The sequence below is a fragment of the Canis lupus genome, chromosome 7, assembly GCF_011100685.1.
Source record: "Canis lupus familiaris isolate Mischka breed German Shepherd chromosome 7, alternate assembly UU_Cfam_GSD_1.0, whole genome shotgun sequence".
Taxonomy (NCBI): Eukaryota; Metazoa; Chordata; class Mammalia; order Carnivora; family Canidae; genus Canis; species Canis lupus.
In genome coordinates this window covers 9,226,094-9,253,266 of record NC_049228.1, presented here as the reverse complement: position 1 = coordinate 9,253,266, position 27,173 = coordinate 9,226,094, and the positions used below count along the sequence as shown (strand labels likewise).

At 40.9% G+C, this 27,173-nt stretch overlaps 1 protein-coding gene and 1 pseudogene across 1 annotated transcript in view; both read left to right on the top strand.

Annotated features, from left to right (window-relative positions):
• Positions 1-27,173, top strand: part of KCNH1 (potassium voltage-gated channel subfamily H member 1) — a 372,237-nt gene that overhangs the window by 229,823 nt on the left and 115,241 nt on the right.
• Positions 10,395-12,120, top strand: LOC102156497 (annotated as a pseudogene).

Here is a 27,173-nt window from a genome sequence, read left to right as displayed (position 1 = left end):
TATGAAGGGCATTCAAGGTCATTTAGGATCTGCCCCTGCATTTCTCCTTACGGTGGTGGGATTAACATCCAGGTGCTCTGGGTGGCCTCATATAAATGTTCACTGGAATAAAAAAGCGACTCTAGTTAATTTAGCCTCGCTCAGAATATTCATTTGTAATTTTTATCTAAAATGAGGCAAGTGGTGTTGTGTTTCCAAATTCATCTTCAGTTCTTCATCAGTAGCCAGTTCCAAAAATGCTAGTTAAATTTAAATGATCTTTTGATGAAAAAAAGGAATCCATAGAATTGTCTATGCATACACTTAAAAAATAAATTCCAAACATTTTCTCAAATTCCAAAAATATTTGGTAATAACTTTTTTCAGACATGCTATATCAATATCACCCCATCCTTCAGTGATGCTTGTTAAATCTGGAACATGTTGTAAACTATGGAAACTGTATTCTTAAATTGCTAGCTTTTGTTCTGGGTTCTCAGTCTTATCTGTCATTGAAAAACATGTTCCTCAGGACACCTGGGTGGCTCAGTGGTTGATTGTCTGACTTTGGCTCAGGGAGTGATTCTGGGGTCCTGGGATCGAGTCCCACATCAGGCTCAGCGAGTTTGCTTCTCCTTCTGCCTATGTCTCTGCCTCTCTCTCTGTATCTCTCATGAATGAATGAATGAATGAATGAATGAATGAATGAATGAATAAATAGATAAATAAATAAAATCTTTAAAAAAATATGTTCCTCCCTTACATGGAAGTATTAATATCATTAAAATAACAAGGATGGACAAAGAAACAAGTTTCTTTCTTTTTTTTTTTTTTTTTAAGAAACAAGTTTCGAGCTCTAATTTACATCTTTGTAAAGTGGGGACAAAGTTGATAGAACACTAAGCATTTCAGACATTCTTGACACAACTTTTCCTCTTGATAACCATCAAATGTCAACATATAATACGGTTGTTTATTCTTGGCTTCCCTCTCAATAATTTATTCAGAGTAATCATGAATTTAATTCATTTACCTTTACAGAATTTTTGTACAATGTTTACTACATCACTAAATGTAGTAAATGTAGTGTTTCGTTGAGTTGACTTGTTTTTGAAGCAAGTCTTTCTCAACAAAGGCAGCAATGCGTTAATTTACACTCTGGTGTGAAGTTTATTAATCTGTATAATTCCAGAATGTTTTCTTGTCTTTGCAGCTGTGCTCTCAGAACATACTCTACACAAAACTTAAACTCCAAACCACATCTGTTGACAATGTAATTTTTTTAGCTTTATACGTTGGAGAGCTAGCTGTGTCTTTTGGCAGTGAACATGCGGAAAAGGGTGGGATTCTTCATATCCTTATCATGTTTGAGTCTTATATGTACTGAAAGATTATTGCCATGTTAGTAGTATTGGTGCACTTGGCAAGTTGCAATGAGAAATCCTTTGCTTGTTTTATTTGGTCTGTGAGTTGGTCTTCTGTATCATTAGCCTGGCATGTTACTCTGTGATATCATTTGAAAGTGGTACTGGAGCTACCCTTTTCACCACAGATTCACCCAACATTTCTAAGCAAATACCTCTGATGCAGATTTTCACCATTTTATTGATTGCATGAGGGTTTTTTTTTTTCTTTAGCAATCCAAAGTGCTATTTTATTAGAAGCTTGCAAAGTGTTAATAGGTAAAATTTTGAACATTTGCTTCTGTGGCTTTCTAATGCAGTCCTCTTATTTCAAATAGTTCTTTTGGTTTTGAGCTTATTTTTAAAAAAACATGTGTGAGTAAATTCTGCCCGAGTAGTTTTAGAGGTATCATACTTGAACATATCTGCCAATAACACACTTTTGGGTTTAGCATGCCACCCTCAAACACCTACAAATCCAAACTTTGTTATTGTTGTTTTTTTAAAGATTTTATTTATTTATTCATGAGAGACAGAGAGAGAGAGAGAGGCGGAGACACAGGCAGAGGGAGAAGCAGGCTCCCTGCGGGGAGCCCGATGTGGGACTCAATCCCGGGACTCTAGGATCATGCCTTGGGCCAAAGGCGGATGCTCAACTGCTGAGCCACCCAGGCACCCCCAAATCCAAACTTTGTATATGAGGAATGGTACTTCCAATAAAACTAGCACAAGCTCCTTGGTCTCCATTTCTTTGGAATAACTTCCACTAACATTATTCAGTTTATGTCTATTGATGCATTCAGCCGAGGTAGATCTTTTCTTGACTAACAAATCCCGTGAAATTTCTTTTATGGTTTTAAATTAGTGCTAAAAATACATAATACGATTTTTGCTTTCTTAATTTAGCTAATAATGTTAAGCTATAAATAAAGCAAGGTTGCTTAAAAGTGGAAACAATCACAAAAATAGCAAGTTATGTAAGTAATACATGCCAACATTTTCTTCATCTGCCTTGTCTTCTCTGGCATCCCTTGTCTGACTTCCTAACTGGCTACCTCATGCTTCTCATCTGAGCTGGCAAGCAGCTAGGTAGACAGACATTTGTCTAGTAACGACTATTTAAAATCCTTCTGTAGCTTAATTCATGGGGGAAAATAGGGAGATCAGGGTTTTATGGCTTGTGTTTTACATTTCATGTCATTTCCTAATGGGCATGGTAGTATTTAATTGTGTCCTGGGAAATGAGACATTTCCCTGTGTAGGATCCATGATTATATTGATTATATTTAACTGGATATGTGGCATCCAAAACAAGCACCGACTTAAGTCAACATATACATTTGAGTACTTACAATGTGTCCAGCCCTATGCTAGATGTGGGAGAGAATACTGGAGTAAGTATATCATAGTTTCTTTTTCCTATGACCTGACAGTTTGGTAGGGAGTGTAACTCAAATATAAAGTTTATAGAATACCTGTTGCTGCATAACAAATTACCCCAAAATGTAGTGATTTAAAAACAGTAGCAATTTTTTAATTTAGCTTGTAAATCTGCAACTGGTCATTGGTTCATCATGATGTCTGCTTTCTGTCCCACCTGCTGTCAGTGGCTCAGCTTAACTGGACACCGGATGATCTTTTTTAAGATGGCTCACTCACCTGGGTAGTACCTGAGTGTAGGCTGGGAACCCAACTGGGGCTTTGAGCCAGGGACCCAGGTTGCTTTCCATGTAGGCCTCTCCAGAGGCTGTTTGGACTTTCTCCTGGTATAATGGCTGGGTTCCAAGTGTGACTGTCCCCAAGGATGAAGGCAGAAATGCATGGCACTTTAAAGACCTAGCCTTAGAAGTCACATGGCATCTCTTCTACCATGCTCTGAAGGTTGATGCAGTCACAAAGCCTACCACGTTAAAAGAGAGGGGACTAACCTGGTATGTGGCAAGAATATAGAAGAGTAAGTGTGATGGGACATATTGTCATAACCAGCTTTAGAAAACACAATCTACCATACAAATTATTCACTCATTCAACAGTATTTATCAAGCACTTACCAGGTGCTTGACACTGTTAAAGGTTTGGTATTTAGAGATTAAATAAGACGTGGTTTCTGCCTAGAGAAACTTACAGTTGTAGATGAGAAAGATGATATAATTAACTATGCATCATAAAATGTTATAACTATGCCAGAAGTTTGTGCAAATCACAGTGGTGGCTCAGAAGGAGGGGAGGTGGTAAGATTCCTCGGGGAAACAGCATTCAAAATGACACTAAAGAGGTGTGTAAGGGCAACAGTTCTCAAAGCAGGATCTTTGTATTCCCAGGGTTCCCAAGACCTTCCCAAAGAGATTGCAAAGCTATTTATACAATAATGCAAAGACTTTATCTGCCTCTTTTACTGTGTTGATGTGTGCATTGATGGTACAAAAGCAATGGTGTGTAAGTAGCCAGACCTTAGCATGAATCAAGGCAGTCCCAGACTGTATTAGTTGTCATTATATTCTTCAGTACCAAGCACTTGCTAAAACAAAACAAAACAAAACAAAACAAAACAAAACAAAACAAAAAAACAAAAAAACCCCACAGTTTTACTGAAGAATGCCCTTGATGAAGTGATAAGAATAGTTAAATTTAGTCAATCTTGACCCTTGAGTATATATTTTAACATTCTGTGTGACAAAATTGGAAGCATATGTAAAGCACTTCTGCGTTCTGAAATTCGGCTGCTTCAAGGAAAAGCATTTGTGCAATTGGATTCCACACAGCAACAGGGTCTCTTTTCCTGCTGTTTTCACTGCCATTTTTACTCGAAAGAATAAATGACACATAAAGTATCGCTTTCCAGTCTTGGGTATTTGGACGACATTTTCATGAAAAATCACTGAGGTGAGCCCATCATGTCAAGGAAAATGACTGACAGTATTTGTTACCAATTATAAAATTAAAGCTTTCCAGCAAAAGTTGGAATTATGGAAAACTGGTAACTGCCATCACGAATGTGACAGTTTCTAATACAAAAGACTGTGTGGATTCAATTGATGGCAATATTAACGAGTATGGTTTTTGGTATTGTTTGATGGAATGTGTTGACTTTTGGAAGATCTGCATCACTTAATGAACTCATATTTTCCATATGACCAATGCGTGATGTCACAAAATCATATGTGGGTAAAAGACCCATTCGAAGTGCAAAGTAGACCAATGTATTCATATAACAGAATACGAAGAGTTCAATGATATGATTTCAGATCCCACATTAAACTCTAAGAAGCTACCACTTGTTGAGTTTTAGGGTAGTATCAGAGGAGAATGTCCTTAGTTGTCTGAAAGGGCTATTAAAATATTCTTCCCTTTGCCAACTACATACCTCTGTCAGACTGGATTTTCTTCATATACTTCAACCAGAACAACATGCCACCTCAGGTTGAGGGCAGAAGCAGGTACAAAAAATTTAGCTGTCATCTCTTAAACCAGGCATTAAAAAGATTTATATAAATGTAAAGCAGTAGCACTCTTTTTACTAATTTTTTAATGTTTTGGATAGTGTTGCTATTTTTGTAACATACACAATGTCTGTTAACCTCTAATGAACATGTTATTATTTTTAAGTGGATAAATAAATATTTTTAAGTTTTCTCAGATTGACATTGTAACATGGTAAGTAGTGACAGATATAATCTGCATAAACAAAAATTCTTTGTTGTCCTCAAGGTTTTAAGAGTGGAAAGCAGTCCTAAAGCTCGAATTTGAGACCCCAGTTGAGAGGGTCACATTCATCAGAATAATGGACTTTCTGGCAACAAAGGTCCAGGGGCTGACTGAGGGAACTGGGCATAATCAGGGTACTGAACAAAGCCAAGAGGGGCTTAGGGAGGACAAGGGACAGAGGATCACTGTGAGAGACGGAGCCACACCAGTAGGCAAGGGCCAGTGCAGGGATAGAGTGCTCAGGCCACAGACTGCCTAGTTCAAGTCTTGATTCTACCACTGGTTCCTGTGTGATTTGGGCCAAGTTATGTAACCTCACTGTATCTCAGTTTTCAGATATTTAAAATAGGTACTAAAATAGTGCCTGTTATATAGGTCGCTAGGATTCAATGAAATAAGCTCTGTAAAATACTTGACCTAGTACTTGGCATAAAGCTAGCACTCAATAAATGTAAGCTTTTTTTTTTTTTTTTTTTTTTTTAACTAAGGTGTTTGGACTCTGTTCTCCAGTAAGAAGAGTGTTGGAAGGCTTTTAAGCAGGAAAAAGACATGACCAGATTAAGATGTGCTGTAAAAAAAAAATGCAGGGAGAGTACATGTCATCGTTGGGCCTTTTCTTGATGCAATATGGTCCTTAGGGGAAAAATGTTTAAACTGAGCTCTACTGGCCACTCTTCTGGCAGAAGTCTTCAACCTCAGGAAGCCTCTCGGGCATACCAGTTACTTTTGGAACAATTTTATGCACAACTGGGAATCAGTTCTCTTTTGTGGAAAATATTGCTGGCCTATGAACTTTCAAATTTGGATTTTTTTTTTCTCCTTTTCACTCAAACTGCATTACTAAGTTATAGAATCTTTTTGCTGTCCTCAAGTAATTGACTGCCTGGAGCCCATTCTTACATTACCATAGTGTCTGAGATGGCCATTTGTTACCATGGGTACCATCGGTAGAACCGGGCTAGGCCAGGAGCAGCTCACAGGAAGAAATAGAAGCACTGGTGGCCAAGAACTCACTGGGTTCTTCTGGAGAGTGAAATTCAGCTCATCAGTAATGTGTTGAGAGTTTACCCTGTGCCAGGTGCAGAAGAGCAACAGAGGTGAGGAAATATACCTGTCACCCCTACCCTTACAGAACTTGCCTTCCCCGTGGAGAGGAGGCATGTCTAAAGACAACGACATTGTGAGTTATGTGTGACAAGTGCTAAAACAGAAGTCAAAGTGAAGCACTGGGCGAGCCCAGCTGCGTGAGCATGAGTAGTGAAGATAAGTGTGGATAGGCATGTTGGAACCCCCGCCTGGGCACCGACCCAAGGAGGATAGACCAGATGCTGAGTTCAGTGGGGAACTTCTGAAATTTGGAGCCAGGAATGATATGATCCAAAGAGTGTCTTCAGATTGTGGCTACCACTGTGTAGAAGCAAGATTTGAGGTGGTTTGGGAGGGACTGGAGAGAGGATGAGGGCTTGGGGGCCTTTGAGGAGGGATGGCTGTGCACACCAGAAGCAGCAGCAGGAGTGGAACAGGGGAAATGGTCAGATGGGTAACTAAAATGAGGAGGGTGATGGAAGAAGTGTGCAGAAATGATACCAAAATATCATTGAGCCTGTTGAGCCTGCGTGATAGGACTGAAAAGAAAAAAAACAAAGGAGAGGCTGGTAGTTGCGGAGGTCGGGCATTCGATCCATGTTCTTTACTGATTGGCTGATTTAGCTGCAGTGACTTCATGACTCTGCTAGGATTTAACCAGAGCACTGAGACTTAATTGGTGGACATAACCGAATACCTGTAAATTCTTCAGCAAAGGGCAGTGCCTGTCCCCTCATTATATTTAATGAAGCTCTGGAAACATCCACTGGTTCAGAGGTGGGTTTGGTGAGCAAGTCTTGATTTGTGCAAATCCCAGCATCTTACTTAGCCTGACATAGGGCTTCAAGCCTAGTCCCTGTGCACCTGTCCAGCCTCCTCTCTCACTGCCCTCGCCATCCATACCCTGTGCCCAAGGGCTGGACCGTGTGCTTTTGCTTGGAAGTCTTCCTTTCCCATTCCACTGCCATACTCCCAACTCTGTTTATCCTTCAAAACTGTTCTCTGGGGATGCTGTACACCCTGCCCACTCCTACGCCTTAACCCCCACCCCTAAGTCTAGATTGTGCTGACCACACTGTGTCTCATTTGTCTATTCATATAGACACTGCTCTCATCAGACATTGTACCTCAGTGCTAATACCACACCTAACACAAGGGAGATGCTCAGTAAATGTTTGTGGAATAAGAGAATAAATAAAGAGATCAAGTTTGGCTATTAGACTGAAGTGATTATCTGAAAACCCATTCATTTCTGCATTAATAGTTGAACTGTTTTTAGTTCTAAAGAGGGTACATGGCCCGCAGTTTCTAAGCAGCTGAGCATATACTGCTGCTGATTAAACAACCATGTGCCAAATGGGGCTCACTTTTATCATTCTGACACCCCAGTCCATCTGTTGTAATCAGAGACCAGGGAGGAGCAGGAGCCACCCAAGGGCGGGATACCGGTGGGAGTGGTCCACACTAATGCATTGTTGGTAGAGAATTTAGAGCTATTATAATATCAACTGAAAGTTGGATGATTTCTGTTAGAGCCCCTGAGAGTCATACTGGGGAACAGCCCAGGGTTTCAATCATACCTCTCAGGGCAGAGTAGAGACTATTGTCTGCTCTTTCTGTAGTAAGTGTGGGCCCCTCAGAACTTCCATTTTCCTCCTCTTATTGATGGCAATGTTTAGCTTCCCAGGGTCAACCAAGCCTGCCACTGCTCAGGTTCTCTGCCTCCTTCCTTTTGGATTTAGGGGGCAACAAGAGGGTTGACTGGCTCAGAAGAGCCTCTCTGAGTGGAGCTGAAATCTAAGATTTATTTATTTATTTATTTATTTATTTATTTATTTATTTATTATGATTATTTATTTATTTATTTTTAATAAATTTATTTTTTATTGGTGTTCAATTTGCCAACATGTAGAATAACACCCAGTGCTCATCCCATCAAGTGCCCACCTCAGTGCCCGTCACCCAGTCACCCCCACCCCCCGTCTACCTCCCCTCCCACCACCCCTAGTTCGTTCCCAGAGTTAGGAGTGTTTCATGTTCTGTTTCCCTTTCTGATATTTCCCACTCATTTTTTCTTCTTTCCCCTTTATTCTCTTTCACTATTTTTTTATATTCCTCAAATGAAATCTAAGTTTTAGAAGAGAAATAGAGGGCTGTCACGGAATCAGGATCTCTGCCCCTTGTGTATATGCTGGATGAGAGTCTACTTCTGGTCTTCCATTTACTAGCCCATGTGTAGACTGTAGACTTGACTCAGTGAAAACATCTTTCTGAAACTCCTCCCTGGGTGCTGAATTAAGTTGGAAAACATTTCAAAAGCTACAGAAGCTATGGCAATTTGAAAATTTGACTAGCCAACATCTGTATCAGAATGAATGTAATATCAATATGATGGCCCATCTTGCAAACCAAATTAGAAGTTTAAAACGTATGGTGATACCAGTGGATCACTCATAAATATTGAGATGGTTAGTGTCCCCCTCGGCCTGAAGCCAGCTGTTAGAGTGACGCAGTTGGGGGCTGCTCTGATTCTTCCCCTGGAATCTGCAAGTGGAGCAAATTCTGCATCTCAGGATGCTGGTTGAGTTTGCCATGTCTGTGCTGAGCCCAAGAGTGGAGATACCAGGTGTAAATAAGGATTTCCACTGCTTATAAGATAAAACCTAAGGATGCCTTTCATGGTGTTGTCTTGTCACATGACATCTTAGAGTCACCCCATCACCATTCTTGAATTCTAAGAATCAGCTATGCTGAGAGACTTGCAGTTCCTCAACAAGATTTGTTCTTTCAACCATCTGGGCTTGGTCATACTGTTCCCTTTGCCCAGAATTTTCCATTTACCCTCACTTCCTCATTTACCAGAATAATTCAAGACTCAGTTCTGGCATCCTCTTATGCATAAGAGCTTTCTTCACTCATTTCCCCAAATGCAGTCTACAGTTAAATGCAGACTTTGTTTCCATGTACTTAATACCACAGCTAAATAACCTCACCTGTCCCCTAGCCCACATTGTCATTATCCCTGCCTTTTGCACTTTTGGAGATGTTCTTTCCATTGTCTGGAACATCTTCCCACATGCTTCCTTCTATCCTGAGTGTTGCCTCTCCAGAAGCATTTCCTAGGGATGGTTTCTTCTGCTTACCTCAAGGCTGATCATATTTTTATATGCACCATTCTTACAGTCCCTGGTAGCTACCCCCAAGGCAACTATTGAGTGGTATTGGTATGGTAAAACTGAATCAGAAATCTGAAGGAATTTACCAGTTGGTCCTTTTCTATTAGCAACAATACTGTCAACAGAATAGAATATAATAATTTCTGGTTGCTATTTTTTGGACAGATTTATCAAGATATGTACATATCTTATCAAACAGCTAAATACAAGTTGAATGTTGGGTTTTTTCCCTCCCTAAGCTCAACACATCCACCACTGCTTAGCTTAATTTTTCTTTTGCTTTCTTCCCCCTGGGTAACCTTGACTGTCTTGCAGGCCCAGTGATTCAGGGCTGGAAGCCCAGGGCCCTTGACTTGTCCAAAGTGTCATGGCAGACACTCAAGGCTTGGCTGCTCAAAGCCCTGGTGAAGGTTCTGTTCCTTCCTCCTGACATTTGGCCAGCCACCCTTAGCCATCTCTCTTCATGAAAAATATTGACCTTGCTAATTTCAAGGCCTAAAATTACCTTTTTCTCTCCATACTATTCCTTAATCTTTCCTCTTTCAAGTGAGAAAAGAGGGGAAAAAAGTAAAGGCTGCAATTTTTTTCTAGTTTCTGTAAAATCTGAACCTAGCCTATGATTATTTCTTCTTAACTAGCAGAAAGTTCAAAAGTTACTAGTTTCTTCAATTAACTACACCCCCTCTTTTATTTTTTTTTAAATCATCAGTACCCAGTTAGCGTTAAGTGCTTCTTGGCTAAGCCTGTTCTTTTATAATCTGTTTCATAAAGGCATCATATTCTTTTCCTTAAACATTTTTAGAATAGTTGAACATAACCAGACTTTTTCAAAACAAGGCATCCAGTGGTTACTCACAGATAATTTAGAGGCTCACAGAAGTGGATGAGATAATGGTGCCTGTAAGAATCATGGGGAGTTTTAAAAAAAATCTACTTGCTCACCCTCTTCTCACCTCAGTTCACCCCTGACTATAACTAAACCTAGGAAAATATAATCTTAAAAAAGCTGTTTTGATGATTCTGCTATGCCCCCCGATTGACAAACATGGTCATGATGGTTCCAGGTAGGTAGGCAGGACTCATCTGAGGATTGTTGATTTTGCACATGAGTTACACTGGGAAGCAGAAGGGGGGTAGTTAGATGTGATGGTTCCTGAAGGCTTCTGAAAGAGTTAGGTTTTGTTTTGAGTTGGATGTTGAATAATAATAACATAGCAACATGTGTTGAGCATGTACTACGTGGAGCATTTCATATATTTCATCATGTTTAGTCCTCACCAAGGATGGTATTATTCTCTATTTGTGCAGATGGAGAAAATGGAGTTCAGAGAGATCAAGTGCTTTGCTCAAAGTCACACAGCAAGTAAGTAGCAGAGCTAGTATTTAACTCTTCAGTCAGTGTGACTGCAGAGCTCTGACTGCTATGATGTGTCAGAGTTAGGGTGGGGAAGCAACAGAGGCTCATGGTACAGGTTATAGCAGGAAAATTATTTCTACCTCATCAAAATCTTTGCAGGAGACAGATATCTGGGCTTATAAGAAGTCCTCAGAGTCAATTATGGACATCACCATTAGGCTGAAAATTGTCTTTCTGTCTCTAAGGAGATGAGAAAGGCTAAGTTTTTATCATCTTGAATAGACCTGGTGTATTATCATCCACTTCAATTTTTCTATCCAATTCCACAATCATAATTCATAATCATAGTCATTTCTTGGAGATCAGAGGGACTTTAGATTCCCTGCAGCCCTGTTTCTTGTCTGACTTCCTCCTTTGGTTGGTTTATTTATTCAAGGGGCCAAGTCAAGCCAAGCTGAGCTGCCCCGACCCGCCCCCCAGCATCTCAGTGCAGTGTGGCTGGTGGCTGGGAGGGGTGTGGTAGTGAGACCAGCGCTGTGCTCCCATGCCCTTCCTTGGGCCCCCCCGGGGAGTCACTTGGGTCCCGGGGGGCTCCAGTGCCCGACCGTCTGGGGGCCCTCCCCGCACAGGCCCGGATGCCTGTCATCTCTCTGCCTCTATGTGGAAAGTGAAGTTTGAAGAGTGAGGAAGAGACACCGTGGACTTGAAGAGAAGGCTCCCCTTGGAGCTGAGGAACCAGACCCCGCAGGTGTTGGAAAACTTGTCTCGGACAACTGCAGATCAGATGACGGGAAAATTGTGGGCTGAGCACTGACTTTGTGAGTGTAGAGTTGCTCAGTTCCATAAATGCAGGCTTGATTTCAGTTTCAAATCTCTCCTAGATACCTAAATTGAAAAAGCTTGAGCTGGATGTCAGTAGCGTCTTTAGAGGTCTGGACAGGTTAGCAGAAAGCCTTTCAAATTTCACACATCTGAACTTCAGTGCAATCTACCGCAAAATATCAGCACCTTGGAACCTCTGAAAAAGTGGGAATGTCTGAAAAGCCTGAATCTGTTTCTAACCGTGGGGTTACTAGTCTGAATAGCTAGGGAGAGAGCATCTTCCCCAGCTTGACCTACCTGGATGGCTAGGACAGAGAGGATCCAGAAGTCCAGGTAGATGGTGTGCATGAAGAAGAGCCAGCTGTAGGAGAAGATGAGGAGGATGAGGATGGTGAGGAGGAGGAGGAGTTTGATAACCAAGAAGATGAAGAGGAAGAAGAAGTGTAAATGGGGGAGGGGTAGGATAAAATTGAAGTCAGTGAGGAGGAAGAATTTGGACATGATGGGCAAGGTGATGAAGATTAAGGGGATGAGGAGGAAGAAAGGGGGAAGGTAAAAGAGGAAAAGAGAAACTGATGAAGATGATAATTAAGACCAAAATAACCTGCAAAGAAAGAACTGTTTAGTATTGGTTGGACTGCTCATCGGTAGCAGTTTAGATAATAATAGTAATAAAGGTTATCTGTGATACCAACCACAGGACACCACCCACCCAAAGAGCCAAAGAATAGTTCCTGTTACATTCTTTCACCATTTGGTCCCTCTTCAAAATCCACCATCAACTTGGGAACTTCACCCCAACAAAATTGTAAGTGCTGTTAGGTTCTGGAGGCTTGCTGTAGCATGGGTGGTTGGTGAGTGAGTGGTTGGCGCGTCAACCGCCAGTGGCTACTAGTCACATCAAGACTATAACAGCATTTTTACTTTCCGTACAACAACGGAGGCTTGTAAATAAAATCTTAACATAAAAAAAATTTCCCACAGCAAAGAATGAGCCGGTCCAAAGTATCAATGGTGTGGAGGCTGAGAAACCCTCCATAAATGTTTCAGGCAGGGGACTGGGGTTGAATCTAGCTCCATGCTTACTAGGTGTGACCTTAGCCAAGTTACTTAACCTCTCTGTGGCCTGTCTGCAAATAAGGCTAGTGACAGTCCCTTCCTCATAGGGCTCTTAAGAGATTTCAGTGAGCCAGTGGTGTATCTGCAGCACCGGAGCAGTATCTGGTATACAGTAGACATGTGTTTAAGAGAGGCGCCTGGTGCCATGGTGGAGTGGGCTCCCAAGCCAGCCTGCCTGCGTGTGAATCCTCCATCTGTCATTTCCCAGCTGCGTGACTTTGGGCAAATCACTTAGACATTCTGGACTCAGCTTTCATCTATAAAATGAAGATACTAGTAGTAGTAGCTACCAGGACATAAATCATGTATGCAAAATGATTGGAATAGTGATTTGTACATCATAAAAAGCATATAAATTTCAGTTGTGATTATTACTGTTATTACTCCTTTTTGAAACAAATATTTGGGTCTCTTTGCACAAAGAGGTGAAGTCACTTGGCTTACAGCTATGAGACAGCAGAGCCAGAATGAGGACCACTGACTCATGAAAGAACGAAAGATATGTCCAAGATGAGAGTTTCTGTTCTCTCCACTCCTCGGCATGCCGTGGAGTAGGAAGCTGGTTGGGTCATGGTCACTTGAGACAGTGTGGACAGAGGTGCTGGGATCTACAATGTCACTTAGCAACCAAATAATTCCAGGACTGCCTTTGAGAAACTAAGAGACTGCTGGTCATTCAAGTAGGAAAATCAGCAGATTCTGAAGTGCCAAGATCAGAGTTGTCAACAATGGATAAAGTGATTTTAATTTCTTTCTCTTACTATTATTGGAAGAGGTATTTCTTTGAGACGTTTCATGCATTGTGCTGTTCCAATTTAATTCACCATGGTGATAGTAATGTCTTTTGAAAAAAAAAACACTTTTTTTCTTTTTTGTCGTTGTTTAGAGAGGGAGAAGAAAAATTTGAACTTTCTGAGAGCTCATAACTTTAGGAGTAGACATAACTACTATTGGAAAATGAGCTCCCTTCAGGTTAACATGCCTGTTTAAATGGCTTTAAAAATTATGTATTATTTTAAATGGCTTTGCTAATTAGATTCTCTTTGATGACTCATATTGGCCAGATATAAACTTAGGGCTCTCATTATGAAGTCAAGCAAGACCTGGGTTTGAAAACCTGCAAGCCACTCTATCTTTTTAGCCAGGTGTACTGTAACTAAGTGGTTGTCTCTTTGCAATCAGGAACTCAGCAAGCACAAAATAAGTAAAAGTAGCAAATTATTTGGAGACCTTTCCAACCTGTGTCTGACCTTCTTGATTCATTTGCAGAAGTAATTGCCTGTGGAAATTGCTGTGCTTTTATCTGTGGTGCTATTAAAACACTGGTTGAAATGAGATGGCACAGACTGCATGGTTAATGGGTTACTGTGGAGTGGGAGCTGTTGTTTTATTCGACAGATGAGAAATAGCTGAAAATAACCTTCTGTCTCCCCTGTAAGAATTTTGCTTGTTAAGTGACATTCACCAACACAGCAGAGTTTCAGCGTGGTTATAGGAATTTGTGCTATTCTTAGCAAGATATTAAGTGAGAGTTTTCAGGCTTTTTTTGTTATAAAGTACAGAATGTATGAGTGTTTTAAATTCCCTGATTTCAGGGACACTTTCTGTGCTCAGAAGAAAACTGTCCAGCTTGAGGAGGAATGAGGACATAGTCTTGGTAGGACACTGAGAAGAGAGTATAGTCATTTGTATTCCCTGCATGCAGGTACCACTGACCTGTGGGATCATTCCCTCATTCTCTCCTGGCTTCACTGTCGTTATTCTGTCTAGAGGGGTAAGGCTAGCTGCCTTCTTGGCCTCATCCTGCTTCCTCAATATGGCCCAGTATTTTTTCCCCTTAGACCATTCTCCTCCTTTAAAGTAGAGCATTATACTGACAATTTATTAGAGAAATAGTGGGGATCCCTGGGGTATAAAGCAGTGTGTCTCAAACATGAAGATGCCGCAAAAAATCACTTGCAGGGTTTGAAGAGCTACAAATTCCTGGGTCTCACCTCTGGAGATTTGGATTCAGTAGATTTGGAGTGGGCATGAGAATTTGCATTTCTGACTGCCCAAGCAAGTGATTGATCCTGGTTTGAGACCACTTCATGAAGCCTTTGTGTGATGTTATGATTTATAGGGCTAAATACATATTTGCTTTTCCTCCCTGTTTCTGGCACAGAACTCCTAAAACCCTTGGAATTTCCTCTGCTGACAGCAATAAAAGTGTCTCTTGTTGTATTAATGAGGTGACTTTTGGAGGCGCCTAAGGATCTGGGCTGGTTGCCAGGAAAGCCAATCAAATGATTAGAGGGTTGGAACTTTCAACCCCCACCCCATTTCTGCTCCCCCACTAACCTCCTGGGAGGGAAGAGGGGATGAATATGGACTTTATTCACCAATAGCCAATGATTTAATCAATCATGCCTATGTAATGAATCCTCCATAAGAAACCAAGGGAAGAGGATTTGAAGAGCTTCAGGTTGGTGAACCAGAACGCTTCCAAGTGCCATGCCGGGCCCCAAACTCCAGGAGGACAGACACTCCTTTGTTCAGGGCCTGCCCTGTGTATCTCTTCATCAGGCTATTGGCTCCTTTCCTTTAATATCTTTTGTAATAAACCATTAATCTAGTGAGTACACAGGTTTCCCAAGTTCAGTGAGCTGCTCTAGCGAATTAATCGAACCTATGGAGGAGTTCATGGGAACTATTGTCAGAAGTACAAGTAGCAATCTGGACTTGCAAATGGCATCTTAAGTGGAGGCAGTCTTTGGGGCTGAGCCCTTAATCTGTGGAATCTGATGCTGCCTCTGGCAGATAGCCTCAGAATGGAGTTGAATTGTAGGACACCCAGCTGGTGTCAGAGAAGTGGTTGTGGGGCGTAGAAAAAGCCCACCCACATTGTAAACCTTGTACCATTAAACCTGAGGGAACTCACCTCTCTGGGACAGTCTCTTCCAGTAGTCAGCCAATAGCACTTTCTGAGCACGCCCTGATGCAGAAGAAGAAAGATATCCCTGGAATGATCACCATAACTCCTGCACTCCAGAAAGTCTTCTGTTTAAAGAAAAGCACAAGTCTACATATCACAGTAGAACTGAGGGAACCTGAGTCTCGGGGTGATGAATGGAGGGATATTAACATTGAGTGGGTCAAGAAAGAAAACTCAGATTTTTTTTGGATCCACCCCATGCCAGCACCGTGGCGGATATTTATCCTGTGAATTCGGTGAATCTTCACAGAAATCCCGACATGGGCAGATTATGCTCTCTCTTTCATAAATGAGGAAACTGAGGCTCTTAGGACATAAATTTGTGGTGTAGGGGCCAAGGGCAGGATGCCCCAAGATGAGCCACTTTGTCATGAAGATTATTTTGACCTGAGGGCAATCAACGCCCTGTGGGTTGAAGAGAAACTTTTGTCCTTCTATTAACCACATAGAAGAATCTAAATTGGTTATTAGCAGAGATAAATTTGACCTGAGAGACCCATCTGTATGGCAGGACAAACCTCTAATTACCAAGTACCTGCTCTTCTTATCGCCTTGTGAAGTGATTCCTTTCTTCTGAAGTCCCAGACCCCTAACCCCTTCTCCTTAGTTCAGGGTGACATGTAGACATCATTTTGCCTGACTGCCTTTGGAATTGTCATGTCTGGGTGGATTCCCTGTATGAATGCTATTACTTTTTATTTTCTCTTGTTAATCTGTCTCATGTCAATTTGATTCTTAGTCCAGCTAGAAGGACCCTTGAAGGGGAAAGAAATCCTTGCTCCCCGACAGTGGCAGGGCCAATAGCATTCTTTCTTTTCAGACACCAAGTAATTTTCACTACACCATGTTGCTTCCCACCATAGCACCTGACACGCCTGAGTATTCAGTTAATGTTTGTTGAATTAAGACATCAGATGATTTAGTGAAGGAATGTTTCCAGGAAATGATGACTCTGGAGATGGTCCTTAACCATCTTGCTATTAATTATCATATTTATCGGGCATTTATTATATACCAGGTGCTGTGGTAAGCAGTTTGCATACATGATCCCACTTATTAAAAAATAAACTATAGGTAACTATTCTATATAAAGATGTTTAGAGAGGAAGAACGATTTTCCTGGGGTTGGTAGTGAAACCAGGTTTCCAAATTGTAACTTTTTGTCTCCAAAGTACATAGTTCTCCTAGGCTGAGTTGATCTGCTAACATGGCACTACTTTTTTTTTATCTCCCCCCTTGTTACTACTCATTTCTTCCCAGACAGTGAGATAGACCCATAGCTATGGATTTCAAGAAATAAGATTTTAAAAGTTAGTTGCCAGTTACTATGCCAATATAAACATTATCCTCACACCCACTCATCATCACATTAGGATAAGCATGTGCAATAACAGCAGCAAAGACCAAAAATACTACATTAACAAAATGAGATGTGTTGCTGTCATGTGGGCCAATTTGACATGGAATGAGGACTTAAATTGGGTTCTCAGGCCCTCCTCCCTGTCCCTGCTTCCTTCCTGCATGCTTCCATGTATCCTTCAGTCCTTCCTAATCAATGAATAGCTTCATTCTGAATCACCACATAGTATTTCAACTATTGTGTCAAAGTTCTTTTTTTTAAGTAAATATTATTGACTTATTCATAAGAGACACAGAAAGAAAGACAGAGACACAGGCAGAGGGAGAAGCAGGGTCCCCATGGGGAGCCTGATGTGAAACTTGATCCCAGGACCCCAGGATCACAACCTGAGCCGAAGGCAGACGCTCAACCACTGAGCCACGCAGGTGCCCCCGATGTGTCAAAGTTCTTAACATGTATGGATTTGAGAAGCTCCTTTGCAGTCCTCTGTTTTTGCAGGATGAGCTTGGTGTGAAACCTCTCTCTGGATTCCAGTGTTTTCCCGTTATGATAAATTTTAAGTCTGTCTGTACAAGTAAAAGATAATAGTTCCCATTCAGGCTAGTGTTCCAGGCTACTGTCTTAGCAAATTGCCCTCTGATGTGTGTGTTCTGACACTGGACTTGCAGACTAGCTGCAAGAGACGGTAACATCGAAGGTCTCTTTGTTCCAATTCAGTACTCTGGGTACTTTTCACAGTGTCTCATTCTCCCAACATCCCAGGGAAGTGAGCAGGTGATATTTCTTTTGTTAGACTGATGGAAATGAAGGGAATAAACAGCAAAATAATTTGCATCTGGCCACACAGCTCTAAGTGGCTGAGCTGGAATTTGAACCCAAGAAGGTGTAAGTCAGAAGACACCATCTTCCTGTCCTTATCAGATAATATTGTGAGTGCAGAAGTCACTGGGTTCACCTCTTTAGGATTTGCTGGGCTGTGCTTAACCAAGAAAGCAGAAGATTCCATTTCTGAGCTCCTTCTCTGGCTATTTAGATTCTACTTGCTGTATCTCATTAATGTCTTGGAAGTGAAAGGATGTCTCTGGACTGCTTTGAGCTCTCAGTGCCAATGTTGTGTGTGTTAATGACTTTTACCCCCAACCCACCAGTGCAGCTACATGACTTAATGAGCAGTTCATCCTAATCATATGGCTGGCTAATGGGGAATTGAGGATCATAAGACTGGCGATTTTCTTCTAAGGGAAACTCATCTAACAAGAGTCTTCTTTTTTTTTCTTCAAAAAATGAAGAAATTAAATCTCATTAAAATAAGCAGCAGTAAGGCATAATCTTAATAGATATTGAATATGAGGCACTATCTGGTTCACAAGCAGGAATTGGAAAGGGTTTCTGTTTCCTTGGTTTTTCTTTTCGGCATCTGTGAGGTCTGGGGGTGACAGGATAGCTAGGGTGGGAGTAGAGTTGAAGCGGGGAACAGGGTGGAGAGAAGGAAGGGGGGAGGAGGGGAAAGGGGGGATATTATAGTCTATATCCCAGAAATGGGCTTTTCATAGAAAAGCAGCTCTCTCCTTTTGATCTGTATAAACCTACTCTAAAAAAAGAAATTGGTGAATAATGTAACATGCCTTGACCATGAAGAACTAATCAAAAGCAACATTTATGTCCATAGAGTTTGACAACATAATCTGAAATAAAACAAACGGTGGAAGAGGAGAGAGAACGATAGTGCCGTGCTTCTCACTGTTCCCAGCAGTAACAGTATTACCTGGGAATTTGTTAGAGATATGTATTCTCTAGGGCCCACCCACCCTATGGAATCAGGAACTCTGGGGTCAAGTGTCCAGAACTGTGTCAGATGCCCTCCAGGTGATTCTGACACACACTGAAGCTTAGGAGGGGGTGATTTAGTGGAGTATGGCCTTGGGGTCAGAGAGACCCTGGGTTCTGGCCTCCCTGCATGCTGTTTCACTGATACTGAACTTCGTTTTCCTTTTCTGCCAAGTAGTGATGGTACCCACCCTTAGGTGGCTTTATTTTGTATGATTGCTACATTGCTCTGAGCTCTTGGCTTTAAAGATTTGAAAACTACTTTTCAGTTTTGTGGGGGGTCACCTTGGGCCACAGCCAGCAGTTCCTAATTGCCTTTGCAAACCATTAGTATGGCTGTCAGAAAACATGGTTGACTGAACACACACATTTACATCCGATCACTCCCAAAACACCATTAAAGCAACAACAAAGGAAACGTCCTTTTAGCACATTAACACATTAGGACAAAGAGCACGAGAGAGGAGAGTAACAAAAATTGGAAAGCTAAAAAGCAGTGATTGACTTGGCAGACCAAAGAAAGCTGAATCCTAAGATGATAGAGGGGAAATCTAGACAATAATTTGATTTACAGCAGAATTTCCTGAAAGACCTAGGCATTAGTGGCAATAGTGTCATTAGCAGTGAGAATGAAGGGGGAGCTAAAAATAGGGCTGGTTGAAAGTTTAAGAAGCATTTAGATCCCTGTAGGGGCGCCTGGGTGGCTGTCAGTTAAGCATCTGACTCTTGATTTCAGCTCAGGTCATGATTTCAGGGTCATGGGATCGAGCCCCGCGTTGGGCTCTGCACTGGGCATGGAGTCTGCTTAAGATTCTCTCTCTGCCTTTCCCTCTGCCCTCCCTCCACTCACTCACCCCTGCTTGCTTGTGCATGTGCTCTCTCGCTCTCTCTCTCAAAAAAAGAAGCAGCATTTAGACCCCCAAATATCCTCCTCCTTCTATGAAGCTGAGTCAGTGCCCCTCCCCCACTCACAGAAGCCATGTGTATTCTTGAGAGAGTCTCTAGGCTGGAAGAGACAAGGGACAGTGAAAGGAAGAGGTACCATATGACAGAAGAGCCTAAGGCAAAGTTTATATACTGAATGTTGAGACCTTCAACCTCCTTACTTGATTACTATGCTGCAAGCATTCTCCAGCCAGGAGACTGAGGACTTCTCTAGGAACTCAGCAAAATCCAAAAGGACAATCCTAAAGTTGATGACACCGTACATTCTTCAACACAAAGTCCAACCAGGTCCCCAACGACGACTTCTCCCCCACTCATACACACAAGGGTCCCACTCTTAATTATGAGCAGGCACCTAAGGATTACCATATGTTTGTAATCTGAAAGGCAGGCAAACACAAATAAATGAGGAAACAAAGACCAAGCAGGGATAAGAAAACTTAAAAATATATCTATTATTAATATCTTCAGAAGACAAAAGATATTAACATCAATGAAACAACAGAATGGTATTAAAAAGCAACATTTAGAGAATAAGAAATTGATGGGAATGCAAAGTATAACATCAAATGAAAATTAAATAAAAGGTAAAACAGGGCATCCAAGTGGCTCAGTTGGTTGAGCATCCAACTCTTGATTTCGGCTCAGGTCACTGTCTCAGGGTCATAAGATTGAGCCCCACATTGGGCTTCATGCTGGGCATGGAACCTGCTTAAGATTCTGTCTCTCTCTCTCTCCCTCTGCCCCCACCATACCCCCTCATGCAATCTCTCTCTCTCTCTCTCTTTTTCTCTCTCCCTCTCTCTAAAAAATAAGTAAAAGAAATAGGAGATAAAAATGGAAGAAATTTCCCATGAAGTGATAGGAAACTGGAGAGAAAAATAAGAATATTAGATTAGTCCAGGAGTTCAGCACCTGATTAACAGGAGATCTGGGAAAAAAAGAATAGAAAAATGAAGGGAAAGAAACTATCAAAGAACTCAATTAACTATGTAACTAAACTTATCGTGGTAATCATTTCTCAGTCTATACATATATCAAATCATTTTGTGATATACCTTAAACTAATACAATGTTCTATCTCTGTAAAACTGGATGAAACAAAAGGTGGAACCAAGAGAATTTTTTACCGATATGACTTTGAAAGCCTACCTTCACTTTTAAGGATTCTCTTTTCAAAATTACTGTGTTTTTACCTGATTTGTCTCTTGCATCAATACTTATTCCCTCAGTGTATTCATTCAACCCATGCTTTTTTAGTCTTTTTCTGTATTTGACATAAAAGGGGAAAAGAAAGATGTCAGAGATGTCAATGTGGCTATATCCATATCAATTCACCTTCTAGGACCAGCATGTCCCCATCATTGCCAAATGGAGTGGCCAGATGATAAGGGCTAGCAGAGGCTTGATGACCCTCTGCTGGGAATTAAGAGTACAGAAAAAAGCATAGGTGACAGAGTAGTGTCTTCTTTAAATTCTGTTTTAATGTATCACTTGGAATTTTGTATAGAACAAAGTCAGTTTGTATAAACCCATAAACTACCCACAGAGGGCAATGATTTTTAAATTATTACAAAAAGAAAGAAGACTCATTAGTCCTTATCTCTAAGCTTTGATACATCTATAGAAATAGCTCTTTTTACTTAAAATCTTTTTTTAAAGATTAAAAAAAAATTATTCATTTGAAAAAGAGAGACATAGAGAATGCCAGTGAGAGGACGAGCAGGAGAGGGAGAAGCAGGCTCCCTGATGAGCAGGGAGCCCAATGTGGGGCTGGAACTCAGGACCCTGAGATCCACAAACTGAGCCGAAAGCAGACACTTAACTAACTGAGCCACCCAGGTGCCCCTCCCCGACCTTTAAAAACTTTTTTAGCCTTCTTGAGTTTAGGAGTAAATTATGTTCTACATTAGAAGTTGAGGTGCATTTTTCAACAGGAGTAATTTTGTAAATAATGACCAACTTCCTAAAGAAGCCCACAAGTCTGTTTGACCCACTAATTATTAAAAGTGCAAGGGTGAGGTCCTAATAGTTTTGTAGAAGCCAGTCACCCAGAATGCTTGAGAGGCCCTGCTAACACAGGGACGGGGTCTTCCTGTCTTTACTCCCCTTTGTTAGCAGGCAGATAAGATGCCCATCCCAATTCCAGAAGATGCCCCAAAGAGACAGAGATGAGAGATGGGGCAGTGGTATGGCCACTGGCTCTAGACTAGGGTGCTAAGGCAATCAGGACCTAGAGAGCAGGGTAAGCATAAACAAAGAATAAGCCAAGGGCTTCGGAGCTGTGACCTGCTAAACACACTTCTTATTTCCAGACTCACTCCTGCAATGTCTCTTTTCTGTTCCACCCAAGATCCTTGAGGTTGAGCTACCTTCTTACTTCCTTTTCCACTGCCCTTACTTTGTTGTTTCTCACTAGGGTTTCCTTCCATCTTGGGTTCATAAAATAGAACAGTCTCTCAATTTTCCTTCTCCCTTTTTTGAGAAACTGTGAGGAATTTTATTTTAAGTGATTTTTAAAAAGCTGACGAGAAATAAAGTGTCCTTATTATGCTTATCCTTCCATCACCTCATCCACCACTGTCACCACTCTGCATGTTTACTTTCTTTACTCTTCCCTCCCCTTCCCTGCCCTCTCCCCTCCCCACCCTTCCCCTCCCACCTCTCCTCTCCTTCCTTCTCCCCTCTTCTTTTATTTTCACTTTGATCTGCTGGAGGCAAGTTTAAAAAAAAAGAGAAAGAAGAAAAGAAAGAGAAGAAAAGAAAAGAAAAGAAAAGAAAGAAAAGAAAAGAAAGAAAAGAAAAGAAAAGAAAAGAAAAGAAAAGAAAAGAAAAGAAAAGAAAAGAAAAGAAAAGAGTTTCCAGGTTGAAAGGACCTACTAAAAGCCTAGCACAATGAATGAGAACTGAGGCACAGCAAAAGGCGCACTGTCATGAATTTTCAGAACATGTGGAAAAAGTTTCTCCAGAGGAAAAAACAGGTTCAGTCTGTAGGGTGAAGGATCTTGAATGCTTTTGTCTTCTCAACACAGGGAAGCCAGTGGAGAAATGCTTCTATTGAGGAAAGAGAGAAATGATTTCACATCTAGAATTCAACGCCCAGCTTAGCTATTAATTGAGTGTAAGAGTAAACATTAGGTCTCAAAGTTTTGCTCCCATATACCCTCTCAGAAAACTATAAAAGCATGTCTTTACCAACATACACTGGTAAACCAAGAGGGTGAAAGACATGGGATACAGGAATCAGGGGATCTGACCCAAATAAGTGAAGCTACTTCCCAGGACGCTGGGGCAGAGGCACCCACATAGCTGGTATCATAATGGTTCAGAAACATCTAGGAGAAATTTCTTTTTTCTCTTTTTTTCTCTTGTTTCCTCTCTCTCTCTCTTTTCTTTTCTTTTTTTTCTTTCTTCTTTCTTTCCTTCTTTCCGTAGAAACTCACACCCTGAGATCAAGACCTGAGCTGAGATCAAGAATTGGATGCTTGAAGACATGAAGAGACATGTCTCCAAAGAAAGACATACGCATGGCCAACAGACACATAAAAAATGCTCAACATCACTCAACATTAAGGATATACAAATCAAAACCACAATGAGATACCTCACACCAATCAGAATGGCTAGAATTAACAAGTCAGGAAAGGACAGATGTTAGTAAGGATGCAGAGAAAGGGGAACCCTCCTACACTGTTGGTGGGAATGCAAGCTGGTGCAGCCATTCTGGAAAATAGTATAGAGATTCCTCAAAAAGTTGAAAATAGAGCTACGCTACAACCCAGCAATTGCACTACTGGGTGTTTATCCCAAAGATACAAGAGTAGTGATCTGAAGGGGCACTTGCACCTCAATGTTTGTAGCAGCAATATCCACAATAGCCAAACTATGGAAAAGGTCTAAGATATCCACCGACAGATGAATGGATAAAGAAGATGGTACACACACACACACACACACACACACACACACACACACTGGAATACAACTCAGCCATCAAAAATGAAATCTTGCCATTTGCAACAATGTGTATAGAACTAGAGGGTATTATGCTAAGCAAAATAAGTTAATCAGAGAAAGACAATTATCAGGTGATCTCATATGAATATATGTGGAATTTAAGAAACAAAACAGGATCATAGGGGGAAAGAGGGAAAAATAAAACAAGATAAAATCAGAGAAGGACAAACCATAAGAGGCTCCTTTTTTTTTTTTAAAGATTTTATTTATTTATTCATGAGAAACACAGAAAGAGGAGAGGCAGAGACACAGGCAGAGGGAGAAGCAGGCTCCATGCAGGGAGCCCGACATGGGACTCGATCCCGGGTCTCCAGGATCATGCCTTGGGCCGAAGGCAGGTGCCAAACCACTGAGCCACCCAGGGATCCCCACCATAAGAGACTTTTAATCATAGGAAACAGACAGAGGGTCGCTGGAGGAGAGAAGGTGGCGGGATGGGGTAACAGGATGATGGGCATTAAAGAGGGTATGTGATGTAATGAGTACTGGGTATTAAATAAGACTGATGAATCACTGAACTCTGCCTCTGAAACTAATAATACACTATATATTAATTGATTGAATTTAAATTTAAAAAGGAGAAAAGGAAGAAAAGAAAGAAAAAAAAGAAAAGAAAAGAAAAGAAAAGAAAAGAAAAGAAAGAAAAGAAAAGAAAAAGGGACCTGAGTATCCTGTGTGTTTTAGCTGTGAATATTTCTCACCCAGTTACAATAATATCTGCACAGATAATTATCTAACCAAGATGATGCTATAACCATGTCGGAGGATGGGGCAAGGGGAAGAGGAGAAGGAAACAAGTATGAGATTGGAGAGGAGGAAGGGAGCTAAATTCTCAGAGGCCAGCAGATAATTCCTAAACCTGAAATATCAGGATATGGTGATTTGAGAATGACATTCAACTAGGAAGATCAACAGCAAACCAAATTAGCTAATACAATGGAAAATGGGTGCTTCTGCAGAGGGGAACTGGGGGAAAAGAAAGAAGATCTAGGGGAGTAAAGACCAAAAAAAGCTTTGGCTATTTAATTCTTCATGTGTATGTGTAGACAAATAAATGTGAAAATTTATTTGTTTTTTATTTTTATTTATTTATTTTTAAATGACAATTTAAAAAGGGAAACAAAAGCTTTTGCTCCCCTTCCCCTAAATTCCATACGTCAACTTTTAATTAAGGGCCAGAGAATATACCATGATTATTTTTCTTTGAGTGGGGCCCAGGGCCCTTGCTATGATACAGTGTTAACTCTAAACTGCTCACAGAGAGAAAGACCAGCCCTCACCCAAATCAGCATCTTGCCTTGGGATTGAGAAAGGTCTTTCCCAGTGTGGGGGGACCTAACTAACTCGCATTTAGGGTCGTCCAGGGCATCCTCTGCACTGTGAGGCTCTTATGCAGGGAACATACCAATCTCCCTCTCTTTCTCCCCATGTCATACTCAAATATCTGTGCAAGTGGCAGCTGGACTTATGTGCAATCTCTCCCAGTTAGGTTGTGAGTATGTAAGGCATAATGCTTTATATAGAGATATCAATAGATAAAATGTATGCATGAAAAATGTATAATCTCACTTCATATAAAATTAGAGAAAGAGCATTGAGAGAATTACCCATTTTTAATAGTAATAATGTTTCTAATAGTAATAGTAATTAAATAAGGCCCTTGTGAGGACTTTTAACCTTCTAGAATGTCTCAGAAGCAGACTGGCATGAGAGCAGCCCTGGGCTGTAAATGATAGATGTGGCATCGTCGCCTTAATTGTCTGACCAGCACACCAGTGCTTCAGATCTGCACCTAGTTCTCAAATCATGGACAAGAGAGCTATTCTTACTGTATTGATTTGGTGTAACTATATTTTTAAGCTCAAAATTAAATTAATTTTCTGGCAGCCATCCGAGAAAGGCAGCTCTTACTCTTCATGCATGACCTCTGGTTCATTATGGCCCAGGAAACAGAGCTGAGCCAAGCCTGCCCTACAGGCTTATTGAGTTAGAGTCAGACTCACTGGGAACAAGGGAGCCAGCCCAGGCCCTGGGAGGCTGGTCCCGAGTACACTTGGTGATGTAGGAGGCAGGAAGCAGGAGATTGGACCTCTTTGTGTATGAGGTTATTTATGAGCTGGTAAGGGCTCTGTCTGCATTATTCAGGCTTTGGCTACTTTTGCTTTTATCTGGTTTCTTTTGTTCAGATTGATACCACTCGTGCTACCTTTCTAGAGTTGGCTGCACTCTTTCCAGTCCTCATTTCTAATTCTTCTCAGGTGGAATTTTGGGCTCAGTGACTTGGGCAGCTATATCCAGCCCTGGGGGACTGAAGATTTCCTTTCCTTAGGGGAAAGGAGAGAAAATGAGGGGGAAATATCAGAGAGGGAGACCGAACATGAGAGACTCCTAACAGTGGGAAATGAATAAGGGGTAGTGGAAAGGGAGGTGGGCAGGGGATAGGGTGACTGGGTGATGGGCACTGAGGGGGGTACTTGATGGGATGAGCACTGGGTGTTATGCTATATGTTGGCAAATCGAACTCCAATAAAAAAATATACAAAAAAAGGAAAAAGATTTCCTTTCCTTACGTCTAGATCCATGTCTGTCTGTCTTATTTTTCCCTCTCTTAGTCTTCAGCTAAGCCTGAGTAAGATCATTTGAGAGAATTATTGTGGCCTCTCCATATAATGGGACAGTATTCATCAATAAAATGGAATGAACCATTGATACATGCAACAACATGGATGCATCTCAAGGGCATTTTGCTAAGTGTAAAAGGCCAATCTCAAAAGGTCACATACTGCATGATACCATTTATATAATGTTTTTGAAATGGCATAATTATAAGAAAAGGAGAAGAAATTAGTGGTTCCCTGGGGGAATGTGCATATAAAGAGAGATTTCTGCAGTGATGAGACAGTTTTATCTTATGAGTGTGAAGCTGATTTCATGAAACTACATGTGTGATAAAACGACACAGAGTTATATACATATTTTGTAGATGTTGTAAATCTTCTGGTTGTGACATTATGTTCTAATTGTATAAGATGTAACCAGTGAGGAAATAGGGCAAGGGGTATACAGTATCTATAATATTTTTACAGATTTTGTTAATTTATAATTATTTCAAAATGAAAGGTTTTTTCTTAAAAAAGGGAATGAACTATTCATAATGCACCAACATGGATGACTCTCAAAATAATTATGCTGAGTATAAGAAACTAGTCAATATTTGCACATGTGTCCTGGTGCATTCTTGTCCATGTATATCTGTTCTTTATAACACTCAAGATGATTAAAATCATTGTATTATAAACTGAAAAAAAAAGAAGCCAGTCAAAACAAAGTACAAAAGAAAAATATAGATGAATTGGACTACCTCAAAACCAAAAATGTTTACGTGTAAACAATGCCATCAAGA